This window comes from Schistocerca americana, chromosome 4 (genome assembly GCF_021461395.2).
Source record: "Schistocerca americana isolate TAMUIC-IGC-003095 chromosome 4, iqSchAmer2.1, whole genome shotgun sequence".
Classification (NCBI taxonomy): Eukaryota; Metazoa; Arthropoda; class Insecta; order Orthoptera; family Acrididae; genus Schistocerca; species Schistocerca americana.
In genome coordinates, this window is record NC_060122.1 from 774,047,357 (window position 1) to 774,071,406 (window position 24,050).

Consider the following 24,050-nt stretch of genomic DNA (forward strand, 5'->3'; position numbering starts at 1 on the left):
CTCCGGCGCTCTGCGGCACGTTTGATGTTGTTCAGCGCAATGTCAATTATTTCGTGGTGTCTTAGTCGACGACAGGTAGGGAAGTTTACTAATTCTTTAATTTTGTTTTGTGGTTCAACGTTTTTCAGTATAACAGACGGAGATAGCATAGTGGATTCATTTGGAATGGAATTAATTACATCTTGGAATGAGAGTATGTGTGTATCCCAATCAATATGTCTTTTGTGGCAGTATATTCGGCACAGCTTACCAATTTCTTTCATTAACCGTTCACAAGGGTTCGAAGAAGCATGGTACTTGGATATATAAATCGGAGAAATGTTTCTCGCTCGTAACATACGTGTCCATATGCTAGAACGAAATTGTGATCCATTGTCAGAAATTACTTTCAACACATGCCCTACATGAAATAGAAAATGTTTTACAAATGCTTTCGAAACAGTTTTAGCAGTAGCTTTGCGTAACGGAGTGAAAGTAACAAATTTTGAAGTGAGCTCAACAGCGACAAAGATGTAGCAAAAACCTCTGTTAGTTCTCGGAATCGGACCAAAAATGTCTACAGCGCCCATATGTTTTAATTTAACAGGTACAATGGGATATAAAGGAGGAATATGTGAAGTGGTGTCTGATTTAGCTTTCTGGCAAATTTTACAAGACGCTAAAACTCGTCGTATACGTTTCTCCATGTTGGTAAAATAACAGTTCTGTCTCAGTATAAGAAAACATTTTCGTGCTCCGTAATGTGCGTAACTTAAATGAGTGTACCAGATTAATTTGTTAACCAGTTCGTCAGGAATGCATAATAACCAATTGTTGCTGTCAGGATGAGAGCGGTGAGACAGAATGTCATTGCGTACAGTGTAATGGTTTCTAATCGTAACATTATTCCTATCTTGCCAAAGGTGTTTAATTTCTTTCCACACGTTGTCTTTATTTTGCTCCTTTGCTATGTCCTGTAATGACGATGAAATAAAGTTTTCAAATGCAACTTGCTGAATGTACATGACACTGAAATTTGCTTTGCAGAAGTTGGTTGCTACGTCTAGCTGATTGTTGCTCAGAGAACGCGATAGTGCGTCTGCTATAACATTTTGTGTGCCGGGAATGTGAACTATTGTAAAATTAAATTCCTGTAAAAAAAGTTTCCATCTGCTTAATCTGTCGTGAGTAAATTTAGCCGAAAGTAAAAATTGTATCGCTCTGTGGTCTGTGTAAACGGTGGTATGTCTGCCATAAAGAAAATGCCTAAATCTCGTGGAAGCCCATACAACACATAATGTTTCAAGTTCTGTAACAGAATAATTTCGCTCAGCAGGTGACAGAATGCGGCTCGCAAATGCGATGTTTTTAATTACTATTGAACCATCTTCTTCAATTTCCTGGAAGATGTGTACTCCTAAAGCGGTGTTGGAACTGTCGGTGGCAATGGAAAAATTTCTAGTAAGATCTGGGTGCGATAAAAGTGGTGCATTCAACAGAGCATGTTTCAGGTTCATGAATTCAGAGTGTGCTTGCTTATCCCAAGACCAAATACTGTTTTTACCTGTTAATTGGCATAATGTGGGTGTGTCTAAAGCAGAGTGATGAATAAATTTACGAAAAAAGTTAATTAAGCCCAAAAAACTGCGTAGTTGCTTTTTTGTTGTAGGAATAGTAATGTCACGTAGAGCTTGAAGTTTTTCCGGATCAGGTGCAATACCTTCTGCTGAAATTACGTGTCCAAGAAATTTTATAGAATTTTTGCCAAAGTGCGATTTACTAAGATTAACCGTAAGTCCTTGTGCATGAAAAGTTTGCAACAGTTGTTCTAAAACCACATTGTGTTCAGACCAGTTAGCTTCTGCGATAAGAATGTCGTCTACATACGTCGTAATTCTGTCCTTCAGTTCTGTCGGAAGTATTGTGTTCAAACCGCGAATAAAAGCTGCAGAAGAAATAGTTAAGCCGAATGGTAATTTGCAAAATTGATAACAGTCACCAAAACAGAGAAAAGCTGTGTACTTTCTGCAATTCGGATGAAGTTGAATTTGCCAAAATCCCGATTTCAAATCTAATGTAGAATAAATAGCAGTACCGTGAAATTTCTGTAGAAGTTCCTCTAATGTCTGTGGTCTATCTGTTTCATTAATAATAATGTCATTAATGTGACGTGAATCAAGTACAAGGCGAAGTGAGCCATCCTTTTTCTTAACAATATGTAGCGGGTTTATGTACGGACTAACTGCCGGTTCAATAATTCCTTGATCAAGCATATCTTGCAATTCTTTTTTAACTTGTTCTCTGTGTATATATGGAATGGGATAATGCTTTGCTTTAAATGTGTCGTGCTGTTTCACTTGAAATTCATACATAAAACCGGACATAGTACCAGGAATGTTGTCAAAAACTGGAGCTTGCTGTAAAAGAATTTTGTGTAACTGCGTGCGTTCGTCGTCTGTAGTTGCACTGCTTTGTTTAACCTTATCAGAAATCATCTGTATTACGTCGTAGTCAGCTTCGTCTAGAGTTTTATAGTTGTGTACGTACGTACCCGTGAACAATGTGGGATTACAGTCTATGCTACGTGTTGCGGAAATAACCTCTGTGCGGTTAATTGTTTGTTCTTCCGCAGACAATGAATGCTGAAACTCTAAAGCCAATTGTACATTTTCGTCCTTTAACATTAAATACGAATTCTGAAAATCAATAACTGCGTCGTGTTGTACCACAAAATTCGTACCTAAAATAACGTCTGTTGTCAATAAAGGAACAATCCAAAAATTAGAGTGAAAAGTATGACCTCCAATACAAAATGATAAATGCGTCTGTAATTTAACGTCTACTCCTTTACTCGATACTGCTCCCTTCACTTTTGTTTTGCCTAAAGGTAATGTCGGATAAGTATTCTCTTTGTTGCACTCGTTGAAAGTTTCTTCATTTATTACTGATATAGGTGAGCCGGAATCGATTACTGCTGAAAATTTCGATAAACCAATTTTAATTTCGATAACAGGATGCGAAATAGTTTTCTGAACAAATGGTCTTTCCTGCAAAAGAGTGTCTCTGATGTCGTCAAAAGTAATTACATTTTCGTGAACAACATTTTGCGTGTCAAAGGTAGTGCTTGTGTTATTGGAAGATGCGACCTGTACAGTATCTATCTGACGTGTTATTGTTATCAGGAGGATGTTGTGGCATTTCTACTATTTGAACTGTTCTATTACCTCTTCCAGACGTATTACGCTCTGGATGATACCTACTGTCGGGTTCATTCATGAGAATATGTTCTTGTTGATTACTTTGTTGCTGGTAAGATCGACTGTTATTAAATGTATGTTGGTAATTATGCTCATTGTTTTTACGTCTGTCGTGAAAGTCATTCCTATACGGTGCATTGCGATAGGAATTGAAATACTGTCTTCTCTGTACGTAGTTGTTTCCTTGCTGCCGTGCGTTACTATTTGTTGGTGCATTGCGATAGGAATTGAAATACTGTCTTCTCTGTACGTAGTTGTTTCCTTGCTGCCGTGCCGGCAGAAGTGGCCGTGCGGTTAAAGGCGCTGCAGTCTGGAACCGCAAGACCGCTACGGTCGCGGGTTCGAATCCTGCCTCGGGCATGGATGTTTGTGATGTCCTTAGGTTAGTTAGGTTTAACTAGTTCTAAGTTCTAGGGGACTAATGACCTCAGCAGTTGAGTCCCATAGTGCTCAGAGCCATTTGAACCAACCTTGCTGCCGTGCGTTACTATTTGTTGGATCTTGGACTATACGTGCACGCGGCGGAACATTAAAGCCTGGTTGACCTTGTGCATTACATTGTTGGTTATGTATTCCAACCGGCTGACTTTCATGCTGTTGTGGTGGAAAACGTCTATTGTTATCAAAATGTGTTTCCTGTTGCTGAAAATTTTGACAATATTGATAATCTGAATTTTGTCTGTGATTTAAGTTCTGGTAGTTGTCGTTCCTAAAGCGTCTGTTACTTTTCCTATTGAAATTACAACCCTGATCATAATTACTGTAAGTTTGTTGACCTTGGTTATTATACGAAAAGTTTTTGTTTACAAAAGAATAATCAGATTGATGTACTTCCAAGAGCTGTAAAAGATCTCTGAATGCTGAAATGTTTTCTTTTTGCTGGCCCGTTAGAAGTGACACTCGTAATGACCGTGGTAATTTAGAGATGCATAATTGTATAAGTGCGGATTCACTGTACGGTTCACTTAGGTACTGGTTTTGTTGCACCATGTGCTCAAAAAATTGCGTCACACTGGGAAAATTTGAGTTCTCGTAATTTGGCAAACTAATTAACTGATCTTTAATTCCGCGCTGTGTCGTCTTCGACCAGTACGCTGATAGAAAAGCATTCTGAAACTCTTCTACCGAATAGCACTGTCTCGCGATCGGTCTCATACGAGTTGCCGGTTCGCCTTCCAAAAAACTGCAAATAAATTCAAGTTTATGTGTTACAGGCCAAGTCGGTGGAAAAGCAAAGCTAAACTGTTGTATCCAATCCAGTGGGTGAATCTGTGTTCTGTCGTTTTTAAACACGTTAAACTTTCTCACTGACAGAAAATGTTTGTAATCAAAATTATCGTCTCTGTGTGATGGAACAGGTTCAGGATTGTAAGAGAATCTATTGAACTGTGGTTGTTCGGAATCTAAGTCCCGTACTCTCTGTAGATTACCCAAATTATACGCGTTGCGCGAGTCTGACAGATGTTCGCAAAGTGGCGTCTGCTGTGATGTGTTATTAACTGAAATACTTTTCATCTCTGTTACTTCTTGTTGTAGACTCGATAACTTTCTATGCAACGTGTTATTAGACGAATCGATCTCATTAATTGTCTGCTGTAAATTTTGAAATTCAGGTGTTTGGTTAAATGAAATCGGTGCAGTATCGTCTGACTTATTGTCATTACTACATTCTATAACGTCAATACGACTGGCCAATTCATCACATTTTTCAGTCAGTATTTTAACCTGATCATCGGTTCTAGAATCGGACGCATTAATCTGTTTTTGCAACTTACGTGTAGTTTCGCTCAGTTTTTTAACATCAGCTTTGATGACATCGCAATCCTGTGTTAGTTCTAATTGTTCGAATCTGTCTGTCACTGTTTGAATATTTACTGTGTGTGTATCTGTTTTTGATTTAAGATCAGAAATTTCATCACGTAATTCCGCGTTCAACTGTTCTATGGTATTAATTTTGTCGGACACTGTAGTAATATTATTGTCTACATACGTCTTTGCCTTCGCAAACATTTTACGTTTGTCTTCTTGTCTTTGAGCAGTGATTGTTTCCATGACTTGACGTTTGACTTTGTTTTGATCCTGAATAAATTTGCGGAAACGCGTGTCACTGTTTTGTATGTGGTGACTAAATCGCTCGTCAATTTGAGTGTTCTGTTGGTCGAATTTTGCGTCTATCTTTTCATCCATTGTGCGCGAAAGTTCTGCTGTCATTGTTTTAAACTCGTCGCGTAATTGTGTAGCCTTTCCAGAGCATTGTTCAGCGACTCCGCTAATTTCGTCTCTGAGTGTTTCTGTTGCAGCTGTTTGCATTTCCCTTAATTCCTGAGCAACAGACCTAATTTCTTCGCTACTTTTGTTTGAACAAGCCTCAATTTCCACGCGCAACTGTTCCTAAGTGTCATGGCACTGCGCGGCAACGGCTCTAATTTGTTCACTAAGCTGTCTGGAATTGTCGTCTAATTTTTCATTTAACTGTCTGGAATTGTCGTCTAATTTTTCATTTAAGTGTCTGGCATGTTCCCTAAGTTGTTTGAGATTTTCGTCATTATTGTCAAGTTTTTCACTTAAGTGTTTGTTATCTTCCCTAAGTTGTCTAAAATCTTCATTCTGTTGTCTGACCTGTTCACTAAGTTTGTCTTGTTTTTCACTCTGTTGTTTGAAATTGTTGTCTATTTTTTCACTTTGCTGTTGTAGCAAACTTCTCATAATTCGTACCAAGTCAAAATTAGCGTTTATATTCTCTGTGCTATTCAATGGTCGATCTGGAATTGTCTCGTTTTGTGTGACCATTTGGTCATTCTGTAATTTACAAAAAGATCTGTCACTCGAACGTACATTGTCAGTCACTATTTCGGAATTAAATGAATCCGTCGTATTTTCAGTACACTGACCATTTTCATTCAAAAAATTTGTCTGTACGTTACTTGAATTTTCCAAATCGGGTGTGTTATGCTGGGTAGCGCTCATTACAATAGAGCGTCCCGCGTCATCAATTGTCGTCAAAGTACAGGAGAGACAATTGAGTGCGTTTGTTCATCATTAAGACAAAAATCATCATTAGTGGTTGGAATGCATTGATTGTCAGTGAACGCAGGATTGTCATCATTACTCTGCGTGTCACAATTATTATCAGTCACGTTGTTTAAGTCGGTAAATTCATTCACAATACCTCGCGATACACTATTCATAGTCTTTCGCGGCATTTTTACAATAGTCAATTATTCACAAAACAAATAATCACAAATGCAAAAGCAACACACAAATACAACAGAGCAAAGAATTGCCGTTGATCTGTGGAAAGAGAGTCACAAAATTAGTAAAAGCGTTGCGCCAAATCCTAATTATATCTAAGCAAATAAGAGCAGATCTCTGACTGTTTTTCAAAAGACTCTCAACGAAATACGATCCTGGACTGGGTGTCGCCAAGTGTAACCTCTCCACAAAAATTTTACACGAGAATATTATTTAAGACTGCTAATGATCATTGAGCTAAGTGTAACCTTCCCGGAGAATTTTTTAAAAGACAATATTTAATAGAAATGGAGTCAAGCGTAACCTCCCTAGCAATTAAATTTAATGACAATAAAAATGAGAATCGCAATCTGACTCAAAGTATAAGCTGTCACGAAAATAATGAAAAACAATTCAATGCTAATGAAACTTCAGTGACAATGAAAATTCAATTAAACCGAAATATCGGTCTTTGGCCCTGTGCAAAAATCAGAATTAATTTCTTACCTCAGTATAACTGCATGTCAGGTTTCTGCTCTTATTGTTGGCCACGGCTTGGAGGAAATGCATTGCAAATAATATTTTTTTTTTTTTTTGGAATTTAACTGAAACTTTTCTTTAAAGGAAATGGAAGGAAATCGTTGGTTAAATTAAATGGTTTTTTTTTTTTGTTGAAAATTGCTTTGAAACCGAAATTATTATTGGGGCGATTATTGCACAAATTAGTTACAGTTAATTTACATTATTAGCTGAGCGCATTTAAAAATAATATACCTCGTCCTGTATCTTGACCAGAATGCCATGTCGACGCCCGCGGACTCCTCACACACAACTGCACTCGACTGCTACTACCGACATACTGCACTGCTCACAGACTGCCCACTGACAGACTGCTCGCAACTGTACTGCACGACTACTACCGACCGACTAATACCGACGACTGCACTGAGCTACTGCTACCGACAGAGTGCACTGCACGACGACTACTAGAGTACTGCTCGTAACACTCGCGCGGTCAAGCGCAGACTAACCACGATAAAAGGCTCTCTGGTCAAAGATTTTATCATGCCTCACCATCGCTGCTACGTTACATACGTGTTTCAACGGTTCATCCAATTTTGTCGACCAACATGTCTTTAGAAAGCTATTAGTGTAAACCTAAATTGGTATGAATTACAGGCACGTAACTTGAATGGTACATGAGTTATTGGAGGTCAAATTGGCTGATTACAATTGATCGCGTCAGGCCATAAGTACTCCACAGTTACAAGAAAAAACGGTAGCAGCATGCTGGTAAATATATTTATTCATCTATTTTTTTATCCGATATATACTATTCATGAAGAAATTGTTCAAATATTTACTGTGTTTTAGAAAGCACAGAGATATTAGGCTACTGGCCTACTTTTGTTTCTATTCCTTTGATATATGTTTATTTGACTTGTTTATGTATTTAATAATGTGTGATAGAGCATGTTTATGCTCCAGCTGTAGGAATATTTATTTAATTTCAAGTTATTTAAATGTAAATCCAGTATTTCGTATGGGTTTCAATATGTTTGTGAGTGTGCATTGGCTTGGAGACATACCGGGAGCGGTCTAGCCAATCACAGCGCTCGTTACTACAGTAGGCGACTAACGAAGTCAATGAAGAGACCGTATGGAAGTGGGGGATCTCGTGGTCGTGCGGTAGCGTTCTCGCTTCCCACGCCCGGGTTCCCGGGTTCGATTCCCGGCGGGGTCAGGAATTTTCTCTGCCTCGTGACGGCTGGGTGTTGTGTGCTGTCCTTAGGTTAGTTAGGTTTAAGTAGTTCTAAGTTCTAGGGGACTGATGACCATAGATGTAAAGTCCCATAGTGCTCAGAGCCATTTGAACCATTTTTGAAGTGGGGGAGGAGCATCGGGTGGCAGAGGACATGGGAGAGTGCTGGATGGGAAAGCGCGACGGACGGTTGCAGAAAATACTTGGAGAGGGTTGAGTAGTTTGTTCGTGGTCGCGGGAGATACACTACTGGCCATTAAAATTGCTACACCACGAAGATGAAGTGCTACTGATGCGAAATTTGACCGACAGGTAGAAGATGCTGTGATATGCAAATAATTAGCTTTTCAGAGCATTCACACAAGGTTGGCGCCGGTGGCGACACCTACAACGTGCTGACATGAGGATAGTTTCCAACCGATTTCTCATACACAAACAGCAGTTGACCGACGTTGCCTGGTGAAACGTTTTTGTGATGCCTCGTGTAAGGAGGAGAAATGCGTACCATCACGTTTTCGGCTTTGATAAAGGTCCGATTGTGGCCTATCACGATTGCGGTTTATCGTATCGCGTTGGTCGAGATCCAATGACTGTTAGCAGAATATGGAATCGGTGGGTTCAGGAGGGTAATACGGAAAGCAGTGCTGGATCCCAACGGCCTCATATCACTAGCAGTCGAGATGACAGGCATCTTATCCACATGGCTCTAACGGATCGTGCAGCCACGTCTCGATCTCTGGGTCAACAGATGGGGACGTTTGCAAGACAACAACCATCTGCACGAACAGTTCGACGACGTTTGCAGCAGCATGGACTATCAGCTCGGAGACCATGGCTGTGGTTACCCTTGACTCTGCATTACAGACAGGAGCGCCTGCGATGGTGTACTCAACGACGAAACTGGGTGCACGAATGGCAAAACGCAATTTTTTCGGATGAGTCCAGGTTCTGTTTACAGCATCATGATTGTCGCATCCGTGTTTGGCGACATTGCGGTGAACGCACATTGGAAGCGTGAATTCGCCATCGCCATACTGGCGCATCACCCGGCGTGATGGTATGGGGTGCCATTGGTTACACGTTTCGATCACCTCTTGTTCGCATTCACGGCACTTTGAACAGTGGACGTTACATTTCAGATGTGTTACGACCCGTGGCTCTACCCTTCATTCGATCCCTGCGAAACCCTACTTTTCAGCAGGAGAATGGACGATCGCATGTTGCAGGTGCTGTACGGGCCTTTCTGGATACAGAAAATGTTCGACTGCTGCCCTGGCCAGCACATTCTCCAGATCGCTCACCAATTGAAAACGTCTGGTCAATGGTGGGCGAGCAACTGGCTCGTCCCAATACGCCAGTCACTACCCTTGCTGAACTGTGGTATCGTGTTGGAGCTGCATGGGCAGCTGTGCCTCTACACGCCATCCAAGCTCTCTTTGACTCAATGCCCAGGCGTATCAAGGCCGTTATTACGGCCAGAGTTGGTTGTCCTGGGTAGAGATTTCTCAGGATCTATGCACCCAAACTGCGTGAAAATGTAATCACATGTCAGTTCTAGTATAATATATTTGTTCAATGAATATCCGTTTATCATCTGCAGTTCTTCTTGGTGTAGCAATTTTAATGGCCAGTAGTGTAGAAATATTTAGTAGTGCCGACTTGTGCACTTGTGAGATTTCCGTGGCTTCTGCAGTGAAGACACAGTATGCGTATAGAAGTGAATGTCTCGCGAGCTATGTTGTTGCTTGTAACTAATTACGTGAAGTAGGAATCTATTGATTCTCTGTTATTCAACTTATATTTTATTTAATTGCTGGACCATCGACACCAATAAGTGTTTCACAGCAATAAATGGCATTGTTAAAGGTCTTTCTGCTATCGTACTCATCATTTAAATTCGTTAAAATAGTACCTGCAGATATTATTTAATTGCAATCTTTCGTTTATAAATTTCTGTGTTACATTCAAAGTTAGCAATTGCCGAGTGATAGGAGCCTTCGACCAATCGATTCGTGTGTGTACTCATATTGTATACTGTACACTCAGCAGTATTTGGCATGTAATGCGGCAACTACGTATCCCAGCCCGTAGACAACGAAACCAGCCAAAACTTTTAATATTTCAACTCTGAGTCTTAGGGTACATAGTTGAGGTTCACCATCAATTTTTTTTGAAAGCCTGCACCCGTTACAGCATTTTCTGTTACTGTCGATATTACTCTACACTCAGCTAACTGGAAATCTTTGACTTCTTTCCGTTTCACTTTACTGACCCCCATTATATCTAGACTGAGTCATAGAAATTCTCTTTTCTGATTTTCTAGCTTCCCTCCCACGTTCAGACTTCTGACATTCTACACCCTGATTCGTAGAACTTTATTCTTGCATTGTTTATTCATTCTTTTTCTCATGTTCACCTCACACTTGGCAGTCTGCTCCCGGAGATCCGAATGGGGGATTAGTCCGGAATCTTTTACCAATGGAGAGACCGTCATGACACTTTTTTCAGTTACAGGCCACATGTGCCATGGATAAACAATGTTAGACGACTAATTATAAAATTTAAACAGTTCAGTTTACATATGTAAAATTAGTATCTTCAATTTAGTTACGATTACTATGCTTGCAGTCCGAAGTCTATAAGCCACCACATTGTGGAACATTGGTAAAATTTTGCACGCACCGCTACTGTCCACACTGTCACCTTCCTGAAACACATGTTCCGCTACAGCCGATTTATCAATATGTCCGAGGCGGCAGTTCCTTTTACGTTCACCCAGACGGGTGTTGACGCTTCTGTGTTTCAGGAAGGTGATCATGAAATAAATTTTAGTGAGACGACCGTCATAGCAAAGACGTCGCATTATTATGCGCGAATGTACAGAGAGGCCATTGAGACTGCCAAACACTGCAATAATTTTAATAAAAAAGATGAAGGCATTAAGCTGGATAAGATATGGATGTCAACATTGCAACAACAGCGTGACAATCGATTAACTTCAATTGACAAAGTTGGCAATATCAGAGATCATAGTACAGCCGACGTCACGTGATTGACAGCGGCGCCCTCTGGATGGCTTGTATACAGGGCGCTGACTCACGCTCTCGTTGCAGTTCGCCAGTTGTCCTCGGAGGATGCCTTCCGCAGTCGAAGGCGAAACGTCAGGGGAGAGTTTTATGTATGGACCACGGCATCTCAGAACGGAAGTGTTAAGAGAGAACACTGCGAGATGTTACGCCTGTGGTCTGTCAGTGTACAAAGTCGCATTTGCTGCCGAAGGCGTAGCGTAGAGGCAGGTGCCAGCCCCTATAACTTCGCCGCTCTGTAGCGTCGTTCGATGACATTTCCGGCCACGGATTTATATATATAAAATTTTTCATTGGTTTCAGGGAAAGTCCATGTCACTAAGCGAACAACTGTGTGAGCTAGCTGGTCTGTCGCAACGGTGGTCTAGGGTTAGAGTCTTTGATTAATAATCAAACTCGGTCCCAGGTTCGAAATCCGCCACCGCTTAAATTTTGATCACTAATCGGCATTGGCTGCCGAAGTCTTCCAGTATAAGAAGTAACCCTCATTCTGCCAACGGCTTTGTCAAAGGGAGCGGAAGAGCGGACAGAGATTCAGGGCACTTCCTTTCCCTTGGGGTGGGAAACTGGCCCTAAAAGCCAGAAGAATCAGCAGTGATCAACGACATGAGCATGCAGGAGGGAATGGAAACCACTGCATTAAAGACACATAACGTGTGTCCACAGGAAGTGTGGCCTGTAACTGAAAAAAACGTCAAGATGATCTCTCCAGAGGCAAAAGATTCCGGAATGGTCTCCCGTTTGGATCTCCGGGAATGGACTGCCAAGAGGCAGCAGACCATGAGAAAAAGAATGAATAATCAACGAAACGATAACGTGCTACCAGTCGGGACGTGGAATGACAGAAGCTTGAACGTGGTAGAGAAGATAGAAAATCTGAGAAGGGAAATGCAAAGCCTCAATCTAGAGACAGTAGGGTCAGTGAAGTGAAGTGAAATGAAAATAAGTCAAGGATTTCTGTTCAGATGAGTATAGGGTAATATCAACAGCAGCGGAAAATGGTATGACGGGAGCAAGGACGGCTTCAAAAGCAGACTAGCACTCGCCAAAAGGGCATTTCTGGCCAATAGAAGTCTACTAGTATCTAACATAGGCCGTAATTTGGGGAATAAATTTCTGAGAATGTATGTCTGGAGCATAGCATTGTTTAGTAATGAAACATGGACTGTTGGAAAATCGGAACAGAAGAGAGTCGAAGAATTTGCGGTGTGATGCTACACACGAATACTGAAAATTAGGTGGTCTGATAAAGTAAGGAATGAGGAGGTTCTACGCATAAACGGAGAAGAATGGAATGTGTGGAAAATACTGACAAGGAGAAGGGACAGGAATGATAGGACATCTGTTAAGACATCAGGGAATGACTTCCACGGTACTAGGGGGAGCTCCAGAGGGTAAGAACTGTAGAGGAAGACGCGATTGGAATACATCCAGCAAATAATTGAGGACGTAAGTTGCAAGTGCTACCCTGAGACGAAGAGGTTGGCACAGGAGAGGAATTCGTGGCAGGCTGCATCAAACCAGTCAGAAGACTGATGACCCAGAAAATAAAATATGATATAAAATGTGCATTAGCCTGACTTAACGCTGCAGTGAAAGCCCAAACAATTTCATTGTATTTTATTTTACTCATGATGTTACGTTAAGCTTTTCAGTTTACTACAGGTAATTAAACAGGGTGAAGTAAAATTCGCGCACTAGGACGTCGCAGCCCAATTCCACATATACTGGCAATACAAAAAGTCTCTCACAGAATTTCGTTCTGCGCATATTCGGGCAGTGATCACATGTACCGTAACTACCCCTGTGAGGCATCCACGACGTGCAAAAGGTTTCATTAAAATCTCGCCAATAAAATGATTGTTTTTTCATTTCCGTGTTCGTAATAAGTAACTGCAAATGTTTTTAGAAGACGTACTGTAATCGCTGTATGACGATTACGAGGCCACGTGCAGTACCACATGTAAGGAAGCAGCATAGTCACGCCTTATAAAATTCACATCAGTCTTTCCATTGTGTGCCAGCCAGTCCGCTGTAACTAGCTCTGACGTCATAAATATTGCGCAATACTTTAAAATGAAGTAAATAACCTGAAACGTTTCTAGCATGTCAGGAGTAATAGAAAATCAATATGTGTTGGATATCAGTTCAATAACTTTCACCATTTTCGAAATTTGTATGTTTTTCTGTAAAAATCATTGGCGCAACAGAAAAGAGCTAGAAACTTAAAAAATTATATTTAGATTCCTTTTGCATAATAATTTAGTAGAAACAGTATTCTGGATCTCACAAATTAAAATTTTAGTTGAAATTCATGATTTTCTGGTTTTTGTCTTAGAAATTAAGGAAGCAAGATGGATTAAGTAGGCGAATAAATAAAGCTAGGATGTTTAAATTTCAGTAGAAGGGAGATCCGCTATAATTATAAAAATGTGAGAAGTTTCAACAGAATAACTATAAAACTATAGCTATAGCGTATCTCCAAAGAGCAAGTTCAGAGCTCGTCTACTGTGTGTAGTGTAATTAAATTAATTCTCTCGTCTAAATATTTGACTTAGCCACATCAGACTTTTATTATGATTACTTACTTGTGTGTTGATTGCACAATTAAATTGAAAGCTTCATCGGCCATCAGCAAAGGAAGCAATGATTTATTCGATAACTTAAAGTGGTGCATTACTAGCCCAGTGGCTAGTCGAGAGAGCAGATTTGATCAGGCGTTCCCTTAGCCGTCCGCACCGCGGCTTTATATGTAAGAACGCTGCGCAAGGAAGGAAGGCCCCAGTTCTCTCCAGACGCTGATTAGCGCACCACCTGTGCCGGGAGTCGGGGAGTCGCGTCGCGTCGGTATTGTTGATATAAACAGCCTCGGATGCAGTAATAAGTTACTCGGGATACGTGTAACCATGAAATCGTTTTCGAGTGGAGTGTTAATTTTGGGATGACGTTAATGATCTATCTTTAGTTTGCGAATGTCGTATTTTCACGTGCCGCCGTAGGACAGACATTCTACCATTGTTAGCGTGGCGTTTGATGAACATTATCATCAAATTATGGCGAGCATTCACTTAACCATTTAATTTGAACAGTTATAGTTGCATCAGCGCATTAGACTCTGAACTGCTCTGGTAGTGGGATTGTGTGGATTCTTTTTGGTCTGTGACTTTCAGAATATAGTGAACATTTTAGGGAGAATGGTTTTTGATTATGAATTCCAGACAATCTCCTAATTTATCAGAGCTATAAGCTGTAGCTATAAACGTATTTCTCAGATGAAGTGGGCACTAGGAATTCTAATTACAGGCTTCACGTTTTGCTAATCACTTTCTGGTTGTTAATAGTTTAGTTAGAGAGCCAGTGTTGAGAACGGCAAACAACAGCATTAGATAAATAATAGGAACATTTACACAATTATTCCATCCGCCGCCCCACATATGTTCCTAATCGGCCGGGAAAGAATCTGAGTAAAAGTGAAAGTGATTTTTAAATATTCAGATTCGGGAGTGAAATGCGACATGCAACTAAGTAATAGAACAGTGATAATGTTACGCGTGCATGTGGACAACGCAATTGGATTAACAACGCATCTGGATTGATGGAGCTGGCACTGAGTCTAGCAGCGCTGCCGGCATCACGAGAAGCCAGTTTCGCCTCACCGCAGTCGTCCGCCGGAACAACCTAAGCCGTGCCTGCAGTTGCGGGCCACGCATACACACAGCAGCCGTCGAAGTGCCGTCTGCAGTTCAACGCGCCGCGTCGTATCAGTAATGCTGGTACGCCGCGCCAGCAATGCCATACGTCGTGCAGAAGGAATTAAGTTAAGTGAAAAGCTGTTAAAAGTTTTACTAACCTGCACTAAAAGACTGTTGGCGATGGAACCGCCGGAAGAAACTGAGGTTAAACTTAAATCAGAACCTATGTCTGTTGAGGGAACTGTAAATCCAGACAATGGTTCAAGTGTAAATATGCATGAAAATAGTAATGTTAAAGTGAAATATGAAGTATTGTCTCCTGACAGTAGTGTGAAAAGGGGCAATGGTTCAATAATAGAGACCCCTGTAGTAAAGCAGAAATCAGAAATTGTTAATTTATTGGATGATAGTTTATCTGATGAGTTAAAAACGAAACAGTCATCAGAGGTGGTAGAGTTTAAAAAGGATAAGTTAGATATGACTGATCAATCAGATGTTTCATTTCGTTTTGATGATTCTGGTATTGGAGCTAGTTTTTCGTCACCGGAGTGTGATAAAAAATCAGCTAGCGAGCAACCCAAAGATACTGGGGCTATTGATTTAAATGTTATATTACAAGCAATAGCTACCAGCAATGCTAAAATGACAGCTGAATTAAAGTCTGAAATAACTGAGGTCAAAAGCAGTAATGCTGAATTAAAGGATGAGTTTGTGGCCAGCCAAACTAATTTTAATAAACGATTGGAGGTAATGGACAATACCTTCAAGGTTGGTTGCAATAAGTTAAAAGAGGATCTGGACAGTTTGAATTATAAAATTGATTACAATCATGAGGATATTAAGAAAAAGGTTGCTCAACAATTTTCTGAAATATATAAAACAGTAAACTCCGAAGTTGCTGAGGTTCGCAAAGACTTCCAAGTGGAAGATGCGAAGCTGGAGCACAAGTTAACAGAAAAGATCGAGGTGGAATCTGAACTGTGCTCAGATAGATTCAAAGATGTTGATATAAAAGTAAACATATGTCAAGTAGAAGTAGATGCAATCAAAACTGATACTACTCATATTGTGCAAAGAGTAGATAATGTTGAAATGAGACTAGAAAATATTAGTACTAACATTGCTAACATTGAGAGTAAAGTAGCTTCAGTAACTTCCGGTAATGGTGGTATCCAACAAATTGTAGCTGCAAACGCCGCATTTATCGGATGTCGGCATTTCTAGCGGTTCGATCCAGATAAAAATATCCACCCGCTAGATTTCTGGAACGATTTTGAAGATGTGATTCCACCAACTTGGTCTGAACGAGAGAAAATCTCATTCATTAGAAGCCATTTAGCGGGTGACGCCATGCGTTGGTCAGCTGATGTTATGTTGAAGTGTAAAACATTAGCGGAATTTAAAACAGCTTTCATTAATGAGTATTGGTCTAGCAATAAGCAAAATGAAGTGTTGAGAGAATTTTGAAGTGGAAAACGCTTCAATGCAGGACAGGAATCTATTAAACAGTTTGCTAGGTCATGGATTTCACGTTTGTCACATTTGGCGGAAAAGCTGAAACCTGAAATGATAATACTAGGTCTTGAAGCCAAACTGCCGTGGTATTGGCAAACTAGAAGTATATCTGCCCCTAGAGACAATCTGGATTCGTTTCATTGAATATTTGGAACGTGTAGAGCGTGTGGCTGCCAATGAGGAGCAAGCACGTAATAACAGAAATGCTAATAACACTAGTAGTAATTTTAAGAACGAGCAGAATGGCAATGTAAACATCAGAACAGTAGGTGTTCGCCATCCTAAGAAAGGTAGGAATTGGAGAAATAATTACCAGAACCAACAATGGCATCCAAATGATAGTAATTTTGTTCCTAACAAAAATGTGCAAGTAAACAACAGTGTTGAAAGCAATGCTGTGCCAGTTAACTGTAATGCAAATAAAGGTAACAGTAGTAGGCTGAGGCTGGAAAACTAGTTCCCATCTATGAGGATACTGGCGCTCACCAGGCGGTTACTTTTCCTAAACTAGTAATTACAGTAACTGGTAAGACAGATCAGAATACTCAGACTGAACATGTGGATGAGGGGTCGGTAGAATCTAAGGATACAGCAGAAATATTAGATCACTCACAGTATTTAACAGATACCATGTTAGAGACGCTTTCTAAGTGGGAAGAGAAAGAGAAGGCGCAGCAGTGTAACGGTAGGGAAGAGCTACAAAATACTGAGTTGTCAGGTGAAGAAGCAGAAGAAATTCATGCTTATATTTGCGATAAGGATGAAGTGCTCTTATCTAAAGTGCCTGTGCAGGATGTTGATACTGTACTAATGGATTTAGTTCAGGAGGTAACTGAGAATGTAGAGGATAGCCTGTTGTGGGTCGATGAACCCAGTAGCTGTGACCAGTTGTCACTTGAGAAGGAACCCGACGATAATAGTGAAAGTGGTTTAGCTGTAACTAGTGTTATGCCCGGTCTGGAGGCGCAGAATCGCTCATACTACAGTAATTTGGGTCATGTTCAGCAAACTAAATGTAATGAAGTCGTGCGGTGTTTCGATTTAAAATTAATAGACCGACTGGAAAAGGCAGCTGAAAATGTAATTCAGGAAACCCCTACACACTTTGACCTAAATGTAATGAAGACAGATGTCGATCACTTTATTTGGAGACAAATCCAAAAGGAACTATTTGATGAGTTTGAGGAACCACCTGTACAACCTAGAATAATCCACCCTAATAATATGTTGGGTATCAATGTACGTTGTCTCTTAGCCAGTGGAAGTGAGGTGAGTGCGATATCTCAGTCCTTCTTTAATGCATTACTTAGTAAAGACAAGCTTACCGTAATGAGGGTATCAGGACTAAGAATAATTGGTGCTACTGGCAAGGTGTCAGAAACGGTAAAACATGAAGCTTTGCTGCCCTTTAACATTAATGGTAATTTAATTGATCATCCATGCTTAATTGTAAATAATCTCAGTATTGAGGTTTTAATTGGGATAGATTTCTTGTCAAAATATCAGAGTGTTGTTGACTTTGAAAGAAGCCAGTTAAAAATGGTCTTGCCGATAACCGGAGTAATTACGGTACCTTTTATTGATAAACATGTAGCAACTAATGATGAAACTTGGGAGCTGCCTGTACGAGTTCTGAAAAATAGGAGATATTGGGATGAAGGTGTTAATCTTAGTAAAAGTAAGCTAAACACAGACGAGAAGAACTTAAAGGCTAGGGCAAATATAAGAAAAAGAGCATTGGAAGGAATAAGCGTCATGAAGCAAAAGCTGTACCCACCAGTTTTGAAATAGGTCAGTTAGTCCTTGTCAAGTACCAGGAAAAATAAAAGAAAATAAATGCAGAAACAAAGAAATTCATGTTCGTATACCAAGACCTTTCAGCATCATAGGAAAACCACATGCCAATGCATATAGGGTAGAGTACCCTAAGAGTAAAAAGCTATTAGGTCTCAGGAACGTGATCGACCTAAAGAAGTTCATAGGTAGTGAATGCTTTCTGCAGGGAGGAGGTTGTTCTGTAACCTCTACACAGTGTGGCAGCTGTGCAGTCCCAGCTGTGTGAGATCTTCTTTCCCATTTCAGATTTCACTCACTCTTCATCTTTTCTATCCACCTAAAATTTCGACCTCTTCTTTCCAACACATTAAATTTTCTGTTATGGTTATCAAGCCAATAATAAACTAATGAATTCTGTAGGGAGGAGATTGTTCTGTAACCTCTACACAGTGTGGCAGCTGTGCAGTCCCAGCTGTGTGAGATCTTCTTTCCTTTTCAGGTCTCACTCATTCTTCATCTTTCCTATCTACCAAAGTTTCGAGTCCTTCTTTGCAATACTAAAATTTTCTGTCATGGCTATCAAGCCATGAGTTTCTGTAACCATTCTATCCACCGATTAGTGAAGAAAATACTTAATGTGACAAACCTAACAGTGACATAAACAACAGAGAAGTATGATGTAATTTAGATACAAAGGTATTTGAGTAACAAGTATGTATAGAACCCTGGTAATATTATAAGTACAAAGTTGTTGTTTTATTGGAAATAGTTCACCAACAGTAATTTAAAAAGATATACAAATTCGTGTACAAGCAGGATCTGAAGTGGCAGTGAAACCTATTGTATGCTGTAGAGCTAACTAATTAATAGTAAAAGAGATTGCTTAGTGTTATGAAAAATATGCAGATAAGTTGTAAGAATGAACTCACCTTGTGTAGCAAGGAATGGCAGTGTAATAGAATTGAACAGTGTTTTTGGATGAGACGTGAAGGACACGTCCTTGAAATATTTATAAGGTTGGAGCTGGCCGTTGTTTGGTGTAGTGTGTGACAGGACACACCTACACGTATTGAGGTTATGAGTTGGAGGCGTGAATGCGACCACAGGTACCCTTATGTTAGATGAGACAGAGCAGCTCATGGTGTCCTATAGGTTTAAGGAATTTAGCATTACGCTCGGCCATAATTACTTAATGCAATTTAATGGTAGGTCGAGAGAGACTACCTGTGGTTTCAGCGTCCGATCGAGTGGAAATGGATTGCCACGTGAGCAAACTGATCAGCTGCAATACACTATAGATATGAAATAAATGTGCTATCCTATGCTTTAAATTTTAATGGAGTGAGTATTACTTAAGTTCATACACTAGCAAAGTAAGTAAGTACATAATTGCAAATGTGGAACTGACACAGCAGCAGAAGACCAATAAGTGGATTTAGTAGTCAACTAAACGTAGTGTGTTTTGAACATTCAGAACTGTACTATTACCACAAGTTACTCACATTTACAAAGAAGCTGAGAAGACAACTACTAATCAAATATACTCATACAATCTCGAAGAATAAGGTAATCGAAGATGAGTCAGCTAAGTAAATAAAATACAAATGTATCAAGAATGTACCGAACATTGGTTCAGTGTTCTGGCCCAGAAATATAAATTGAGATTAAATAGGATTCATGATTGTATGCCTTGAGCATAAATTTTCTCTAGTACGTGACTAACGGCGTTTTGAGCCATTTGCTTACCGATTTTATGACAGTTAAGTAACTGCGAGAGTAAAATTGAAAAAGTTCTGTTAACTTTGTTCCAGCAACATATTGAAAGACAAAATATATATATCCCCATTTCATTGTGACCCACCCTTGGATTTTAAATGAACAGAATCGAGGCTCTCTTTTTGTTTGTTCTACAGGACAAACCAGATAATGGCAGCCTGTTAGTTGCGTAAAAGTGTGGAGTGACTTGGACACCACTCATAGTGACCCCTCCCCTTTCCCCATGTAAGTTAGAGTGGATGTGAAGGATGCACACCATAGCAACTTCCCCCCCCCCCCCTCTACCCTTGTGAATGGAAGTGTAGAACGCCAGCCAAAGTGGCTACAACCACGTGTGGAAAAATTAAATTGTCATGACTTGTGAAATTTCCTTTTAGGTTTAGAAAAAACTGCTAAGATATAATTATCTGTTTATATATCTTGAATAACCATGTTATTTTCTTTGAATTAATGTATGTAAAAAAAATATTTACAGACAATTTAATGAATTTAAGATTTTCATAATTTTACATATTTTTAAGTGTTTGTCTGTCTAAGGCAATATGTATGCCAAAGTGTTTCATTGATTTCTGCTTAAATTTTGAGTGATAATGTTGCTTAAGAGGCAGTAAACATCCCAGCAATTTAAATAATTGAAGTAGGTAATAAGTTTTCTTTTAATATTTCTATATGTTTACATTTCAATTTTAATTTTTCATAGAGAGTTAAGCTGTACTCTTGATTCCCTTTTTATAATTAATTTTTTTTTCATTTACATTCAAAAAAATTAAGTAGAGGGTGATGTAGGGAAGCAGCATAGTCACGCCTTATAAAATTCACATCAGTCTTTCCATTGTGTGCCAGCCAGTCCGCTGTAACTAGCTCTGACGTCATAAATATTGCGCAATACTTTAAAATGAAGTAAATAACCTGAAACGTTTCTAGCATGTCAGGAGTAATAGAAAATCAATATGTGTTGGATATCAGTTCAATAACTTTCACCATTTTCGAAATTTGTATGTTTTTCTGTAAAAATCATTGGCGCAACAGAAAAGAGCTAGAAACTTAAAAAATTATATTTAGATTCCTTTTGCATAATAATTTAGTAGAAACAGTATTCTGGATCTCACAAATTAAAATTTTAGTTGAAATTCATGATTTTCTGGTTTTTGTCTTAGAAATTAAGGAAGCAAGATGGATTAAGTAGGCGAATAAATAAAGCTAGGATGTTTAAATTTCAGTAGAAGGGAGATCCGCTATAATTATAAAAATGTGAGAAGTTTCAACAGAATAACTATAAAACTATAGCTATAGCGTATCTCCAAAGAGCAAGTTCAGAGCTCGTCTACTGTGTGTAGTGTAATTAAATTAATTCTCTCGTCTAAATATTTGACTTAGCCACATCAGACTTTTATTATGATTACTTACTTGTGTGTTGATTGCACAATTAAATTGAAAGCTTCATCGGCCATCAGCAAAGGAAGCAATGATTTATTCGATAACTTAAAGTGGTGCATTACTAGCCCAGTGGCTAGTCGAGAGAGCAGATTTGATCAGGCGTTCCCTTAGCCGTCCGCACCGCGGCTTTATATGTAAGAACGCTGCGCAAGGAAGGAAGGCCCCAGTTCTCTCCAGACGCTGATTAGCGCACCACCTGTGCCGGGAGTCGGGGAGTCGCGTCGCGTCGGTATTGTTGATATAAACAGCCTCGGATGCAGTAATAAGTTACTCGGGATACGTGTAACCATGAAATCGTTTTCGAGTGGAGTGTTAATTTTGGGATGACGTTAATGATCTATCTTTAGTTTGCGAATGTCGTATTTTCACGTGCCGCCGTAGGACAGACATTCTACCATTGTTAGCGTGGCGTTTGATGAACATTATCATCAAATTATGGCGAGCATTCACTTAACCATTTAATTTGAACAGTTATAGTTGCATCAGCGCATTAGACTCTGAACTGCTCTGGTAGTGGGATTGTGTGGATTCTTTTTGGTCTGTGACTTTCAGAATATAGTGAACATTTTAGGGAGAATGGTTTTTGATTATGAATTCCAGACAATCTCCTAATTTATCAGAGCTATAAGCTGTAGCTATAAACGTATTTCTCAGATGAAGTGGGCACTAGGAATTCTAATTACAGGCTTCACGTTTTGCTAATCACTTTCTGGTTGTTAATAGTTTAGTTAGAGAGCCAGTGTTGAGAACGGCAAACAACAGCATTAGATAAATAATAGGAACATTTACATAATTATTCCATCTGCCGCCCCACATATGTTCCTAATCGGCCGGGAAAGAATCTGAGTAAAAGTGAAAGTGATTTTTAAATATTCAGATTCGGGAGTGAAATGCGACATGCAACTAAGTAATAGAACAGTGATAATGTTACGCGTGCATGTGGACAACGCAATTGGATTAACAACGCATCTGGATTGATGGAGCTGGCACTGAGTCTAGCAGCGCTGCCGGCATCACGAGAAGCCAGTTTCGCCTCACCGCAGTCGTCCGCCGGAACAACCTAAGCCGTGCCTGCAGTTGCGGGCCACGCATACACACAGCAGCCGTCGAAGTGCCGTCTGCAGTTCAACGCGCCGCGTCGTATCAGTAATGCTGGTACGCCGCGCCAGCAATGCCATACGTCGTGCAGAAGGAATTAAGTTAAGTGAAAAGCTGTTAAAAGTTTTACTAACCTGCACTAAAAGACTGTTGGCGATGGAACCGCCGGAAGAAACTGAGGTTAAACTTAAATCAGAACCTATGTCTGTTGAGGGAACTGTAAATCCAGACAATGGTTCAAGTGTAAATATGCATGAAAATAGTAATGTTAAAGTGAAATATGAAGTATTGTCTCCTGACAGTAGTGTGAAAAGGGGCAATGGTTCAATAATAGAGACCCCTGTAGTAAAGCAGAAATCAGAAATTGTTAATTTATTGGATGATAGTTTATCTGATGAGTTAAAAACGAAACAGTCATCAGAGGTGGTAGAGTTTAAAAAGGATAAGTTAGATATGACTGATCAATCAGATGTTTCATTTCGTTTTGATGATTCTGGTATTGGAGCTAGTTTTTCGTCACCGGAGTGTGATAAAAAATCAGCTAGCGAGCAACCCAAAGATACTGGGGCTATTGATTTAAATGTTATATTACAAGCAATAGCTACCAGCAATGCTAAAATGACAGCTGAATTAAAGTCTGAAATAACTGAGGTCAAAAGCAGTAATGCTGAATTAAAGGATGAGTTTGTGGCCAGCCAAACTAATTTTAATAAACGATTGGAGGTAATGGACAATACCTTCAAGGTTGGTTGCAATAAGTTAAAAGAGGATCTGGACAGTTTGAATTATAAAATTGATTACAATCATGAGGATATTAAGAAAAAGGTTGCTCAACAATTTTCTGAAATATATAAAACAGTAAACTCCGAAGTTGCTGAGGTTCGCAAAGACTTCCAAGTGGAAGATGCGAAGCTGGAGCACAAGTTAACAGAAAAGATCGAGGTGGAATCTGAACTGTGCTCAGATAGATTCAAAGATGTTGATATAAAAGTAAACATATGTCAAGTAGAAGTAGATGCAATCAAAACTGATACTACTCATATTGTGCAAAGAGTAGATAATGTTGAAATGAGACTAGAAAATATTAGTACTAACATTGCTAACATTGAGAGTAAAGTAGCTTCAGTAACTTCCGGTAATGGTGGTATCCAACAAATTGTAGCTGCAAACGCCGCATTTATCGGATGTCGGCATTTCTAGCGGTTCGATCCAGATAAAAATATCCACCCGCTAGATTTCTGGAACGATTTTGAAGATGTGATTCCACCAACTTGGTCTGAACGAGAGAAAATCTCATTTATTAGAAGCAATTTAGCGGGTGACGCCATGCGTTGGTCAGCTGATGTTATGTTGAAGTGTAAAACATTAGCGGAATTTAAAACAGCTTTCATTAATGAGTATTGGTCTAGCAATAAGCAAAATGAAGTGTTGAGAGAATTTT